This window comes from Notechis scutatus, chromosome 1 (assembly GCF_049901735.1).
Source record: "Notechis scutatus isolate UNSWTSFEM ecotype Mainland chromosome 1, rNotScu1.2, whole genome shotgun sequence".
Taxonomy (NCBI): domain Eukaryota; kingdom Metazoa; phylum Chordata; class Lepidosauria; order Squamata; family Elapidae; genus Notechis; species Notechis scutatus.
Genome location: NC_142009.1, coordinates 47,415,920 through 47,429,884, shown reverse-complemented (window position 1 = coordinate 47,429,884; position 13,965 = coordinate 47,415,920). Strand labels below are relative to the sequence as shown.

General features: G+C 36.8%; 1 long non-coding RNA gene across 1 annotated transcript in view; it reads left to right on the top strand.

Annotated features, from left to right (window-relative positions):
* The first annotated feature begins 9,625 nt into the window (after positions 1–9,625).
* The window catches only part of LOC148132784 (uncharacterized), a 190,138-nt gene continuing 185,798 nt past the window's right edge, over positions 9,626–13,965 (top strand). Inside the window, exon 1 of the long non-coding RNA XR_015749213.1 lies at positions 9,626–9,774. This is a non-coding gene — a long non-coding RNA (uncharacterized LOC148132784). The remainder of the gene's footprint in view (positions 9,775–13,965) is intronic.

Genomic DNA, 13,965 nt, shown 5'->3' with positions numbered 1-13,965 from the left:
CACTTCAGATCTGTATGGCAAAGTGTTTCCATATTGGGCCTCAAAATAGTTGCATGAGTACATCTATGAAGGCAGTAAGATCATCACATTTTTAATAGAAAGAACAAGAAACTTTAAATAAGGAGGGATTTCCTGATTGTCAATAGGAGTTATTAAGCAGTGAAGCTCTCCTGGAGTGGTGGGTGCTCCATCACTGGAAATTTTCTTAGGAAAGGTTAGTGACCATTTGTTAGGAATAGTCTTAGGATTCCTGTTCTGGGGAAAAAGTTGGACTAGGAAACTTCTAAGAATCTTTCCAACCTGAGGATTCTTTGAAAGTATGAATTAGCAGGAAGGCAGGATTGCTGAGGGGTTTTGAGAACTGGTGGTATGGTGGAGGTAGAGACCAAGAATGTGAGACAAGGAAGGGAAACATGGTGATGACATCTCAAGAGAAAGTCCAGGCGAAGGATTCAGCAGAGCAAGGATTCAGACAAGTGGAAGAAGATTGTGGGGACCTGAGGGGGTATGATGAACTGCTTATTACCTGGATGCCCGACTTTACACATTCCTTATTAAAAGATAACAGATAATCAAAAATGGAAGGGACCCCATAGGTCATCTAGTCCAACGCCCTGCCCAAGCAGGAGACCCTACCCCATTTCTGACAGATGGGAGTCCAATCTCTTCTTGAAAGTCTCAAGTGATGATGCTCCCACAACTTCCTAGGGCAACTTCTGTTCCTTTGGTTGATTGGTCTCACTGTCAGAAAGTTTCTCCTTGTTCAGTTTCCATCCATTATTCCTTGTCTGGCCTCCAGGTGCTTTAAAAAATAGCTTAACCCCTTCCTCTCTGTGGCAGCCCCTCAAATATTGGAACAGTGCTATCGTGTCTCCCCTGGTCCTTCTCTTCATTAGCCTAGCCATGCCCAGTTCCTGTAACCGTTCTTCATATGGTTTAGTCTCCAGTCCCCTAATCATCCTGGTTGCTCTTTGTATTTTTTCTAGAGTCTCAACATCTTTTTTATAGTGTGGTGACCAAAAGTTAAGGATGTCACTGTAGGGCTTGAATACGTTGGCCTCAGCTTCTTCTTCCATTTAGATCACAGTAATAAACAACTCTTGGCTAAGAGCCCTACCACACCACAACTTGCTGGGGATTCAAGCCATCCCAAATGAGTAACAAAACAAGCCTGCTTATCCTCCAGGATGATCTCACTCAGAGCAGATTGAGAACTACTTTTCAGAACTTGCTGAAAGTTGAGGGGTTGTGCCAGGCAGCAGACAGAGATCTGGAACATTACTCAAGCAGAAACATTACTTCCAGCTTCAAAACAGAGGAACCTACAAGATCCTGATTCTTCAGGAGAACCATTTAACTTGTTGCTGCTTTCCTGCCACTTCTGTGAGAATGCTGAAGGAGCTATACATTTTTAATGCACCAAGCATGATTGTGTTTTAAATCCATGACAATACTGAGAGATTTCCCCCCCCCTTTATATGCATTCTTTAATAATGTAGCATGCAATACATGTTAAGGATTTGTTTTGTTTTAAAAAGTCAGTTGTAATCCTACTGGTCAAAAGATTCATAGAACACTTGATTCAGGCATTCGCTTTGGAAATCACATGTCAGATTGTTCTAAACATTTTGCTTTGCACTTGTCCTGTTGCATCCTTCTGATATGTTCTGCTGCTTATATACTTGAAATGATGGAGCCAGTCTGGTATAGTGCAGGGGTGTCAAACTCATGTCATCACACAACGTTATCACGTGATGTATCATGATTTTTCCCCCTTTGCTAAACTGGGTGTGGGCATGGCCAACGTGTGATGCATCTGGCCCAAGGGCCGCGAGTTTGACAGCCCTGGTATAGTGGTTAAGCAACCAGGCTAGAAACCAGGAGATTTTGAGTTCCAGTGCTGCCTTAGGATGACGTTGAGATAGTCACTTTCAAACCCAGGAAGGCAGCAAGGGCTTTTGTTGCAGCATCCTGGGGTCACATGATTACATTTTCCATCTTTTCCAGGCAGCTTCTGACAAGCAAAATTAATAGGGGAAGTGAGCTTCATTTAATAACCACATGATTTACTTAATGACCATGGCAAATTGAACATGACCCACTCAACAACTAAACTTTTCAGTGACCAAATTTCAAGTCCCAGTTGTGGCTGGAAGACAAGGACCACCTATATTGCAGGCTCTCTTATTATGCCTTATTATTTTTAATCCCCTCTTCCAAGTCGAATGTGTAAAAAGGCAGCCCCAGCCATGCTTATAAGGTAGCAAATCCTAGCAGTAATCTTAGGATCATGTTATAAATCTTTCGAAGAAAGAGATGCTTGGCTCATTTGCACATGCAATATGGACTTCCTTACGTTGGTTACTTAGTGTTTCTCTAAAATATTTCTTCCTTCAACAGCTTTCTCTGCCTGAATTTCCATCCTCTTTGCCCTGTTTTGACAGTGGGCTGTTGTACTGTGTGTTTCATTTTTAAGTATCGTTTACACTTTACTAGCCCAAAAGAACTGACAATCAAAAGGTTGATCATTGACATCACCAAAAATAAGAGACAAGGTTATTGGATTCAGTCCAAAATGCAAAACTGATGGAACATCTTAAAGAAAAGAAGTCTGATAAAAATAAACGTTCACTGTAAATTTTAAGCAAAAAAGGAATAAAAGAGGAAAACTCAAAAAAGGGTTAATGAAAACCAAAAACTGCAAACTTGTGAAGAAGGAGGATCAGAAGCTGTCAGCACCAAAGTTTGGACAAAGTTTGAACAGCAATATTTAATGCATTTAGAACTTAATAGGAAAAAAATGTCTATAGGATTTGAACCTAATTTGAACCCAATTTTAGGGAGAATGGAAAATAACATTAAAGGAAAACAACAAGACCAGGAGATATGCAGTGTTAAATAGGCACATATATATCAATAAGGCTAGCAAATTTAAATTTATGCTTTATGATAGACATAAAGTTATAATTTCTGCTCACTTCCCTCATACACCTTTGAAGAAAAAGCACACTAACCATTTATGTTGCAGATTCCCATGATATATAAAATTTCCTATTCTGTGATCCAGGCATCTGTTCTGTTTGTAAGATTCTATAATTTAATTGTAAACATAATTCAAGTAAAAGTTGAATTACAAATATTTATAATATAATAAGTTCTAGTCTATCTCAGGATTGAGAGCAGCTGTCCTTATTTTGTCCTTATTCCCTGTATTGATGCTGTCCTTATGGTTTTAAAGAAAGCAGTTGGTGAATTCCCCTGGCTTCTTTTCCCTTCCCATCAAGCATTACCTGGTTCTCATAATGTGTTATGTAGTAGGGTTGAATAAATGTGAGAGAGTGTCTAGGATAGAAGGTTTGGCCATCACTAATTGCCTGAGTGACAAGTCACAGGTTTGGAGTTGCTCACTAGACCAGTCACTCGAGCTATTTCTGGACATAATAATCTAGTGCTCTTTGAAAAGACCTCTAAACCAAGTCCCCAAATAGTCCAAATGATAGGATCCAGGCACTAATGAGAGACACATGATACAGCAAGAGAAAATGCCACCATTCTCCTTGCCAAGTCCTCTGCATCACCTAGTGGTGAAGCATAGAGAAAGGGACATTAAAAGGGAGCCAAACCATGTGTCCTCTTCTGTTCCTCTTAACCAGCTGAGATAACCAAAATATATGATGGAGCTTGCATAACGCTCTTCAAAACCTGTATTTTTTGCATGTGACTTGTCACTCTATATCTGAACATATGTCTCCTGCTCTTCTGAAAAAGTGCTAACTCCATGCCTAATAAGAGTCTGGCTGACAGATAGGAATATAAGGGCAGAGAGTGAGTGGGAGAAAGTGAAACAGAGCAAGAGGGAGCAACAAAGCAAGCAAGACAAAGTGAGTGAGTCAGAGACAGAAAATGAGTGAGCAAGACAAGAGTGAGAGAAAGGTCAAAAGAGAGCATGAGAAAATGAAAGGAGCTGCCAGCCCCCCTAGATAGACCAAACCAGAAAATCAATTGCACAGGAAGACCAGAATTATGCTTTATCGAGATGGGCTTTAAAAACTGAATTTTGCGAGTGTGAATCAGGGAATCTGCTTCCAAGTATTATCTTGTATATCAGAGTTTAAATAATGATTTGGCCCCCATTTCCTATGTAAGTATTTTACAGATTTTTGTCAATATCTCCCTCATTCTCTACAGGGGCAGAAAGCAAGTGAGTGAATGCAGGTAAGAAAAAGAAAGAAAGGACATGAGGAAGTAAAGACCAAGACACAAATAAGCATGTGAAAAAGATAGAACCTGAGAGCCTGTTTCATCTAATATCCCTACTCCAGACTTGCAACCTGACCACTAATGTCCTTTCAATGGAGCATTAAATACATACTCTGAAATACCCCAACTGACTGATTATGTGTGCAATTTAAGAGCTGTGAGGAACATTGGAAGTACCTCTTCTTGTTTCACTCATTTATCACTTCACAAAATTTTCAGTCTCATCATTCTTCAGATATGTCATTGGAAGGCCTAGTTCTCTGAGAAAGACATATGCTGATACAGGTGAAAATAAAAGAGGGCAATCAGCTGAAAGGTGGATGCACTCAATTACAGCATAAATGGGTACAGCATTGGAAGGATCATATTGGGGGATATACCTGACTCTTAGCAATAAGTAGATAGATTTTCTGTATGATGACCTGTCCATAATGTGGTCCTCCAGGTCTTCTAACGATGTAGTCATCGCCACTGTAACTGAGTCCATCTGCCTTGCTTTGGCTGTCCTCTTCTCTTTCCTTCCCCTTTCTCCAGCATCAGGGCCTTCTCTAGAGAACTAGGTCTTCCTATGAACCTGGTTATTTGTACCTTGAGGGAGAATTCTAGATTAATTTGTTCAGTCATCCATTTGTTTGATTTCTTGGCTATCTAAGGTATTCTCAAGAGTTTCCCCAGCACCAAAATTCAAAAATATCAATATCATTCCTACTCTGCTTCTTCCAAGTCTGACTTTTACTTCTATGGATTGTCACACTAAATACCTTTTCCTGTGCTCCTTTTGTATTAACTTAGTAGCACACAATTTTATTATAGTACATTATTTTAAATTCATATCTACTTGAAGTGCACACTTGAAGGCAAAAAGATAGGAAATAGAGCAGATTTCTGGTAAAGAAATTAACATGATTTAAAATAATATTGACAATAACATCTTACCACACTGCTCATATAAAAGCATACCCAAAGACATTTAATTTATATTTAATTCTGACCTGGTAAATAAAATACAACTAAAGGACATATGTGCTAAGTGTGTGCTACCTTCTCTAGCCCTCCTGAGATTTAGGACCAACTCCTAATAGCCTTAGCCACCATGGCTATGATGATCAAACAACATCTGAAAGATCACATGTCCCCTATGCATGGTTTAAAGCAAGACGCCTCTCTTTATACACTAGATCTCTAGCAAGATTTATTCTTCTATTTCTATTAATAGACAGGAAGTTCAAAGCTCTAATATTACACTCATTTTCATATTGAGAACCCTGGATGGTGAAGCTAAGAGAAGCTTATATGCCATATAAACATGAATTAATATCTCATCCCTTGGGAAATTATTTCAAAAGCTAACATTTCAACCATCTAATTTTTTTAAGTCTCTTATCTGCCTAAGCATAACATAATCTATGAGACTAGACAGCTTTAATGGTGTGTTATTAATTTAAGAGAATGAAAGGGTGTGTGAGTGTGCTACTGCAAAGCCATAGAGCCTTATAAACAAAACCATGTATTTGGAACACATGAAGAAATCCCACCCAATGTAACTTATATGTCCCCTAATTACTGACATGTGGCAACTTTCTATCCAGTAATTGTATTTGTATTTGCTCATTTTTCCATATAGATTTTCCCTTCCTTTGCCATACATCAGTTTCTTGCTTCATGTATTTACAGCATGTGACTTTTCTGGCTTTGCTCAAACTATTGAAACAGAATTACACAAAGCCTCAGTTAAAATTCTTGGGAACAGAGGGTGCTTGTTACTTGGAAATGACCATACCACTTATAATTACTCTCAACACTTACTCTTTTTAGTCCATGCTGGCTTTCCCAACTTCAATTGGCACTTGGAGTTTTCTCATTAAAGCTTCTAAGTTTCACCTCTTCTTTAAAAAAAAAAAAGTTTTCTAATTCAAGATCCAGAATAGCTATTTGAAAGACATCCTTCCAAGTTGGACAATACTAGAAATTAGAACGAGCAGTCTTGAAATATACATAATATATAAAAAGGAAAAAAAATTAATATGGTGAGATGGTGAGATGTTGAATGAAAAGGGTGAACTTAAATCTATGCAAGCATTGGAAGAACAAGGTGTAAAAATGAATTAGTTTTCATATTTGCAAATACAATCTAGATTTGATAAAGATGTTAAAACAGAAGGTATCTATGACAAGTTGACTGATTTAGATAAAATTTTGACAGGTACTGATGAAAAAGTAATAAAAAAACTTTATGGACATTTGCTAGAGTTTAAATTAGAGGAAGAACAAGTAAAAGAAACAATGATTGGGTGGGGGAAAAATTTCGGATATGGGATTGACTTAGATAAATGGCAAAAATTGTGGTCTCAAAATTATAAAATGACAATGTCAACTGCGTATAAAGAAAATTTGTATAAGATGTTTTACAGGTGGCACTTACCCCCGACGAGAATTGCCAGGATATTCAAGGATAAATCAGATAAATGTTGGAAATGTCATCAGATACCTGGTTCATATTTCCACATATGGTGGACATGCTCGGATGCAAAAAGATATTGGACTATAATCCACACATGGTTGGAAAAAATGACAAAACAACACAAAGACTTTAAACCTGAGATATTTTTATTGGGAATTATACCGAAAATATATTGTAAAGAATTGAAATATTTGATTGTAAATGTTTTAACAGTGGCTAGAATTGTATTTGTTAAGAACTGGAAAAATGAAAAAATACCTATGCAGGAGGAAATTATTAAGAAAATCATGGACTGTGCCAAAATGAGTAAATTGACATTTGAAATTAGAGAACAAGAGGATAAACAATTTTATATGATATGGGATTTATTTTATCAATGGTTAGATAAAAAGGCATGGTAAAGAAATAACTAATAAGCCTTACAATAAAAGTTAATAGATTGATATAGAATACAATATAAAATATATAACCATTGGATGAATGTATAAGATTAAATCATAATGAAAATTAGAATATCTCATATAAAATGATGGAATCATCAAATGAATGTTTATGAATTGATATTATATAACCACAAGTTAGATCTATAAGGTGAGAATTTATATAACTTGTGAGTAATGGTAAAAAAAGGATAGCACAAAAGATTGTAACCAACTGACACACTGTATGTATATAATTGAAAGATGGTTTAATGTTTTTATGTTTTGTTCGTATGTTTGTTGTAAAAAATAAAAACTTTGTTTTTTAAAAAAAGAAATATACGTGTTGATGTACACATATACAAGTGATGGGAATTCATCAGAATCATGCTGAATTGTGAGCTTCCATAAGTATCTGGTAAATTATTGAACACTGGTCAATAAACAACTCAGGCATAGTAAAATGCTGATCATTGGCAATTTGCTATCTATCCTGCAAGAAAGTTTGCACAACATTCTCTTCCAGAGACAATTTGGCCCATGATTCAATATAGATTAAATCTCAAATAGATAACTAGAGAAAGATCATACAGATATCCTGATGAAAAAGTGGGGGGGGGGGAAGAATTAAAGAGCTTCATAAAAAGCAAGCTAGATTACACCAAAGAAATTTCAGGTCCCACAGTAGCCAATTTTATGCCTATGCAAAGCCCACAAAAAAGACAGGAAAGCAATTGCACCTTCCTGTCTAGGTGTATTTGCAACTAACATTCAACTATAACATCTAGAAAGGTTCTTTTACCTTTGTATTATGTTGGCATATCATAGGCTGTTCTGAAAGAATGAAGAGGTAATAGATAGAAAATCATATACACAACTCAATCAGGGCAAAGCAATAGACACAATCTACATAGACTTCTGTAAAGCCTTTGATTCAGTGGTACACGACAAACTACTCCTAAAACAAAAATCTTACGGTATCTCTGGACACCTGCATTACTGGATAGAAGCATTCCTGTCAAACAGACAACAAACGGTCAAAATTGGGAGCGTCCTATCAAATTCTGTACATGTCAACAGTGGTGTCTCCCAAGGCAGTGTTCTAGGAGCAACTCTCTTCATACTCTACATAAATGACTTCTGTGATCATATTAAGAGCAACTGTGTTCTCTTCGCTGATGATGTAAAGCTATTCAACACCACAGACAATACTGCTACCCTTCAAAAAGACCTCGACTATGTATCAGAATGGTCAAACAAATGGCAACTTCAAATCTCAACAAATAAATGCTCTGTCTTACATATTGACAAAAAAATATATCAGAAAATAAAATATAGGCTGAATAGTCAAGATCTTGTTGATGATCCAAACTCTGTCAAGGATCTTGGAGTACTCATCTCAAATGACCTAAGTGCTAGAGCCCACTGTAACTACATAGCCAAAAAGGCATTAAGAGTTGTTAACCTAATCTTATGTAGCTTTTTCTCTGGTAATATTGCACTAATAACTAGAGCATACAAAACATTTGCTAGACCAATCCTTGAATACAGCTCATCAGTCTGGAACCCACATTAGGTATCAGATATTAACACAGTTGAGAAAGTCCAGAAATATTTCACAAGAAGAGTTCTCCACTCCTCTACTTGTTGCAGAATACCTTATGCCACCACTAGAAATTCTAGACCTAGAAAATCTAGAACTACACTGCCTTCCGTCCGATCTAAGTATAGTATATAAAATCATACATTGCAATGTCCTACCTGTCAATAAATACTTCAGCTTCAACCATAACAATACAAGAGCAAACAATAGATACAAACTCAAGGTTAATCGCACCAAACTTGATTGCAGGAAATACGACTTCAGCAACAGAGTGGTCAATGTCTGGAATACTCTACCTGTCTCTGTGATTTCTTCCCCAAACCCCAAAAACTTTAACCTTAGATTGTCTACTATTGACCTCCTTTCCAAAGAGGTCTGTAGGGGGTGTGCATAAGTGCACAAATAGTGCCTACCATCCCTGTCCTATTGTTTCTTTTATTTTTCTTATATGTATCCATGTATTCATAACTATGTTTTTACTGATACCTATTATCTTGTAAGCAATTGACAAACCAAATAAAATAAATAAATAAATAAAAATATATAAACATGCATAATGGTAAGAAAAACAGTTGGCTAAATATTTTACTGGAAAGACTGGTACATTGAAATGTATAAATTAAAATATAAGTGTTGGAAGAAATGTGTACCAGTTTTTTATGTGACTTGTTTTTTTAAAAGTCACTGATGCAGAAATTGGATGAGATTTAGAAAATGAGAAACTGAGTGAAATCAGATTTGGCAGATATGCCTGTTCTTCCAATGAATGAATCATATGATGTTTTGTTAGAACAGCTTGTGCTTGTGGGACCAGGAAAGAAATCATGTGACACTTTTGTGGGATAGTATGACATTCAGGGATGGTTCTTTGGGTTGATAAATTATAGCACAATTTAAGTCCATGGGAAATCTTTATCATCATTAGCGTCTGATGTCAAATGTTGTTCACATCCTTCAGAACAAAAATGGGAAGATGAGAAATGGAAGAAATGAATTACATATGGCAGAGTTGGGCAAGCCTAGAGGAAACAGTGAGTTATTTGGCAGCTTCTACTATTAAGGAAACCCCCCCACAAAGAAACTTCTGCTTTATTAGAAGCACGTATCAATGTGGATAGCTACATACCATATCCCCTGTCCCCTTTGCGGGATTCAGGAAATGGGTTGGCTTTCCCTTAGTGGCAGAATCCAATTTCAAAGAGAGAATCTAATAACTATAGAATAAACAACCTGATTCCACTTTGTGGATGAAATCATATACAAGTGATGACAATCTGGCAAATGTATATGAGTATTGATGTTTTATATCTCACATGGTTGAAGGATGATCCTAATCTGGGAAATCTGCAAATGCAATCAACATGCTGATACTTCAGCATGCACTTCAGTAAACAATGCAAACAATCTTCCTTCTTTTTCTGTAAACTGCTGGTGGAGGAAAAATTGACAAAGAAATGGGAGTCTAGGATTGGGTTACCCTCAATAGTAAAGTGCTTTGAACAGTTAGAATTAGAACATGAATTGATTTTTATCTCAGCAAGGTAAAATTGAGGATACAAAGATGAAGAAAGTGATGCCTTAATCCAACCCAATCCTTATGTTCATTTGGAACCCACAAGCTGCTTTATATTTGCGTTCTTATCTTTGAGCTCTGCCTACTCTCTCTCTCTCTCTCTGTTGATAGCATTGTCTTATCTATTCTGAGGTTCCAAGAAGGGCTCTGGAATTGAAAATGGAATGGTTGCTCTGATATCAAAACAGAAACTGGGCAGTCATATCTGAGAAATCGGATATGCACTTCTTGGAAATGTAGTATAAATTGATTAAGGAATGACACACACTTCATCTTCAGATAAATCACAGGATGATTAATATAATCTACTGTTAACCTTCATTTTGAGTAGCTGTTCTAAATGTTAATTGGTGGACAGTCATATCTGGCTGCATCATCATATCAGATCTGTCTCTCAGATGGTGCTCAGGCCAAATGAAAGCAGTAATATAGCTGAATGTGCCCTTCTTATTTTATGTTCCAAGTTCCTTTAAGCTTACCCCTTTCAAGATTCATTCTTGAAAGAACAGTAGTGCAGAGAGACATACTGTATACTTGTATACTCTGTGCACCTCTGGACCTGTGTGCATCAGACATACTATTTCTGAGCCAGCTAAAGCAACTTATATTCACAATATTTGTGTTTACATTAAAACTTCTTAATTACATTAGGATATCTGTCCAACTTAATTGCGTAACTCACAACGTGAGAAAGATTTGAAGGAGCTCAAAAGAGGCATGGCAGTGCCTTCCGTATTTGATACCCAGATTATCAAGGTTCCCATGGAAGAAAATAGTCATTTAGATACCCTGTTCACAAACTCTCCAGGGCAGCCTTCCACAGCTTGATGCCCTCCAGATGTATTGGCTAACAACTCTCATGATCTTCAGCCAACATGTTGTCTAAGGATTATGGAAGCAGTAATCTAATACTGCTGTAGGAAAATCTGATTTGAAGCTTTAAAAGTTAGAGGATGAAAAGAGAATCAATAGATAGATTAAAAATAGCATTAATGTGTCATAAAGAATACATTTTTCTTTCTTCTCTAAGAATGATTTTGAATTTTTATTTTATTTTATTTATTTTTATTTGTCAATTGCTTAAAAGATAATAGGTATAAGTAAAAACATAGTTATGAATACATGGATACATATAAGAAAAATAAAAAAAAATCTAAAAGAAACAATAGGACAGGGACGGTAGGCACTATTCATGCGCTTATGCACGCCCCCTACAGACCTCTTAGGAAAGGGGTGAGGTCAATAGTAGACAGTCTAAGGTTAAAGTTTTTGGCGTTTAGGGAAGAAACAACAGAGTCAGGTAGAGTATTCCAGATATTGACCACTCTGTTGCTGAAGTCGTATTTCCTGCAATCAAGTTTGGTGCGATTAACCTTGAGTCTGTATCTATTGTTTGCTTTTGTATTGTTATGGTTGAAGCTGAAGTATTCATTGACAGGTAGGACATTGCAATGTATGATTTTATATACTATACTTAGATCGGACGGAAGGCAGCGTAGTTCTAGGTTTTCTAGGTCTAGAATTTCAAGTCTGGTGGTATAAGGTATTCTGCAATGAGTAGAGGAGTGGAAAACTCTTCTTGTGAAATATTTCTGGACTTTCTCAACTGTGTTAATATCAGATACATAATGTGGGTTCCAGACTAATGAGCTGTATTCGAGTATTGGTCTAGCAAATGTTTTGTATGCTCTAGTTATTAGTGTAATATTACCAGAGAAAAAGCTACGCAAGATTAGGTGAACAACTCTTAACGCCTTTTTGGCTATGTAGTTACAGGGGCTCTAGCACTTAGGTCATTTGAGATGAGTACTCCAAGATCCTTGACAGAGTTTGGATCATCAACAAGGTCTTGACTATTCAGCCTATATTTTATTTTCTGATTTTTCTTGCCAATATGTAAGACAGAGTATTTATTTGTTGAGATTTGAAGTTGCCATTTGTTTGACCATTCTGATACATAGTCGAGGTCTTTTTGAAGGGTAGCAGTATTGTCTGTGGTATTGAATAGCTTTACATCATCAGCAAAGAGAACACAGTTGCTCTTGATATGATCACAGAGATCATTTATGTAGAGTATGAAAAGAGTTAGTCCTAGAACACTGCCTTGGGAGACACCACTGTTGACATGTACAGAATTTGATAGGACGCTCCCAATTTTGACCATTTGTTGTCTGTTTGACAGGAATGCTTCTATCCAGTAATGCAGGTGTCCAGAGATACCGTAAGATTTTAGTTTTAGGAGTAGTTTGTCGTGTACCACTGAATCAAAGGCTTTACAGAAGTCTAAGTAGATTGCTTTGCCCTGATCGAGTTGTGTAGTCCATATGTTTTTGCAGTGTAAGAGTTGCAGATTACATAATAGTTTTTCCTAAAACCAAATTGTTCATTAGAGAGTAGGTTGTTTGTTTCTAAGTGGAGGATGATGGATTGGTTAATAATTGATTCCATGACTTTACAGGTGATGCAGCATAAAGAGATTGGTCTGTAATTTTCAACTAGGCTGGGGTCTCCCTTTTTGAAGATGGGGATGGCCATGGCTTGTGACCATAGTTTTGGCAAGGAGCTGGTCCTGAAAGATTTTTCAAAGATCATGCTTAGAGGTTCAGCTATGGCAGTGGGTAGCTTTTTTAAGAAGTAGGCACATATTCCGTCCGGTCCAATAGATAGAGATGGTTTTAGATTGCACAGTGCTTTTTCAACAATGTCTTCTGTAAAATCGATATGTATTAGATCATTGTGGTTGTCTGTGGTTTGACTAGGAAATACTGGGCATGATCCATTGCTGTTTACAAATACTGAGCCAAAGAATGTTTTAAAGAGGTTGGTTTTAATAGTGTTGTCGTAGTAGTCTTCACCATTAGGTCCTATCAGGGGTGGGATGGACCTTGAGTCTTTTAGTATGTTGTTTACAAAATTGTAGAAAGAGCAGGTGGAATTGGTGCATAGAAGGTGTTCTTCTTATTTAGTTTGATAATTGGTACATTCAGTCTTTATCTGGTGGCATAAATTTTTGTATTGGCTTTTGAAGTTGGCAATGTGACCAGATTTGTTTTTCCGCCAAAGTGATTTCTTTTGGGATTGAAGCTTCCTTATTGTTTTGGGTAATTTGTTTTTTCTGGTTTTGGGAGTTGTTAATGGTACATATAGTTTGATGACTCTTTTGACTTCAAGTAAAAATAAGTTGTAATGGTCTTCTACAGTATTGCATCCAGAGAATAGAAATTGCCAATCAAGGGATGAGAGATCATTGTTTATAAGATCATAGTTGCCTTTTTTGAAGTTATAATTGGAGATTCTGTTGTTGTGATGATTTTTGTGTGGATGTATCTTGAGACAAAAGTCAATCATGTTGTGGTCACTGTTGGAAAAGTGTTCTTTAATTTGTATTCCATTAATTGAATTCAAACTATTGCAGAAGATGAGATCGAGGCAGTTGTTAAGTCTAGTGTTGTTGGTTACTAGTTGTTCTAGTCCCAGATTTGTTACTGCATTGTAGAAGGTTGCATGTGTGGGTTCAGTTGTACATTCATTAAGGGTCCAGTTAATATGAGGTAGATTGAAGTCACCAAGAAAGATAAAAGGGTGTGGGCAGGATGCTGCCCATGTTAGTAGTGTATTTAGCTTGTTTGCTGAGGAATGGAGCTCTTTT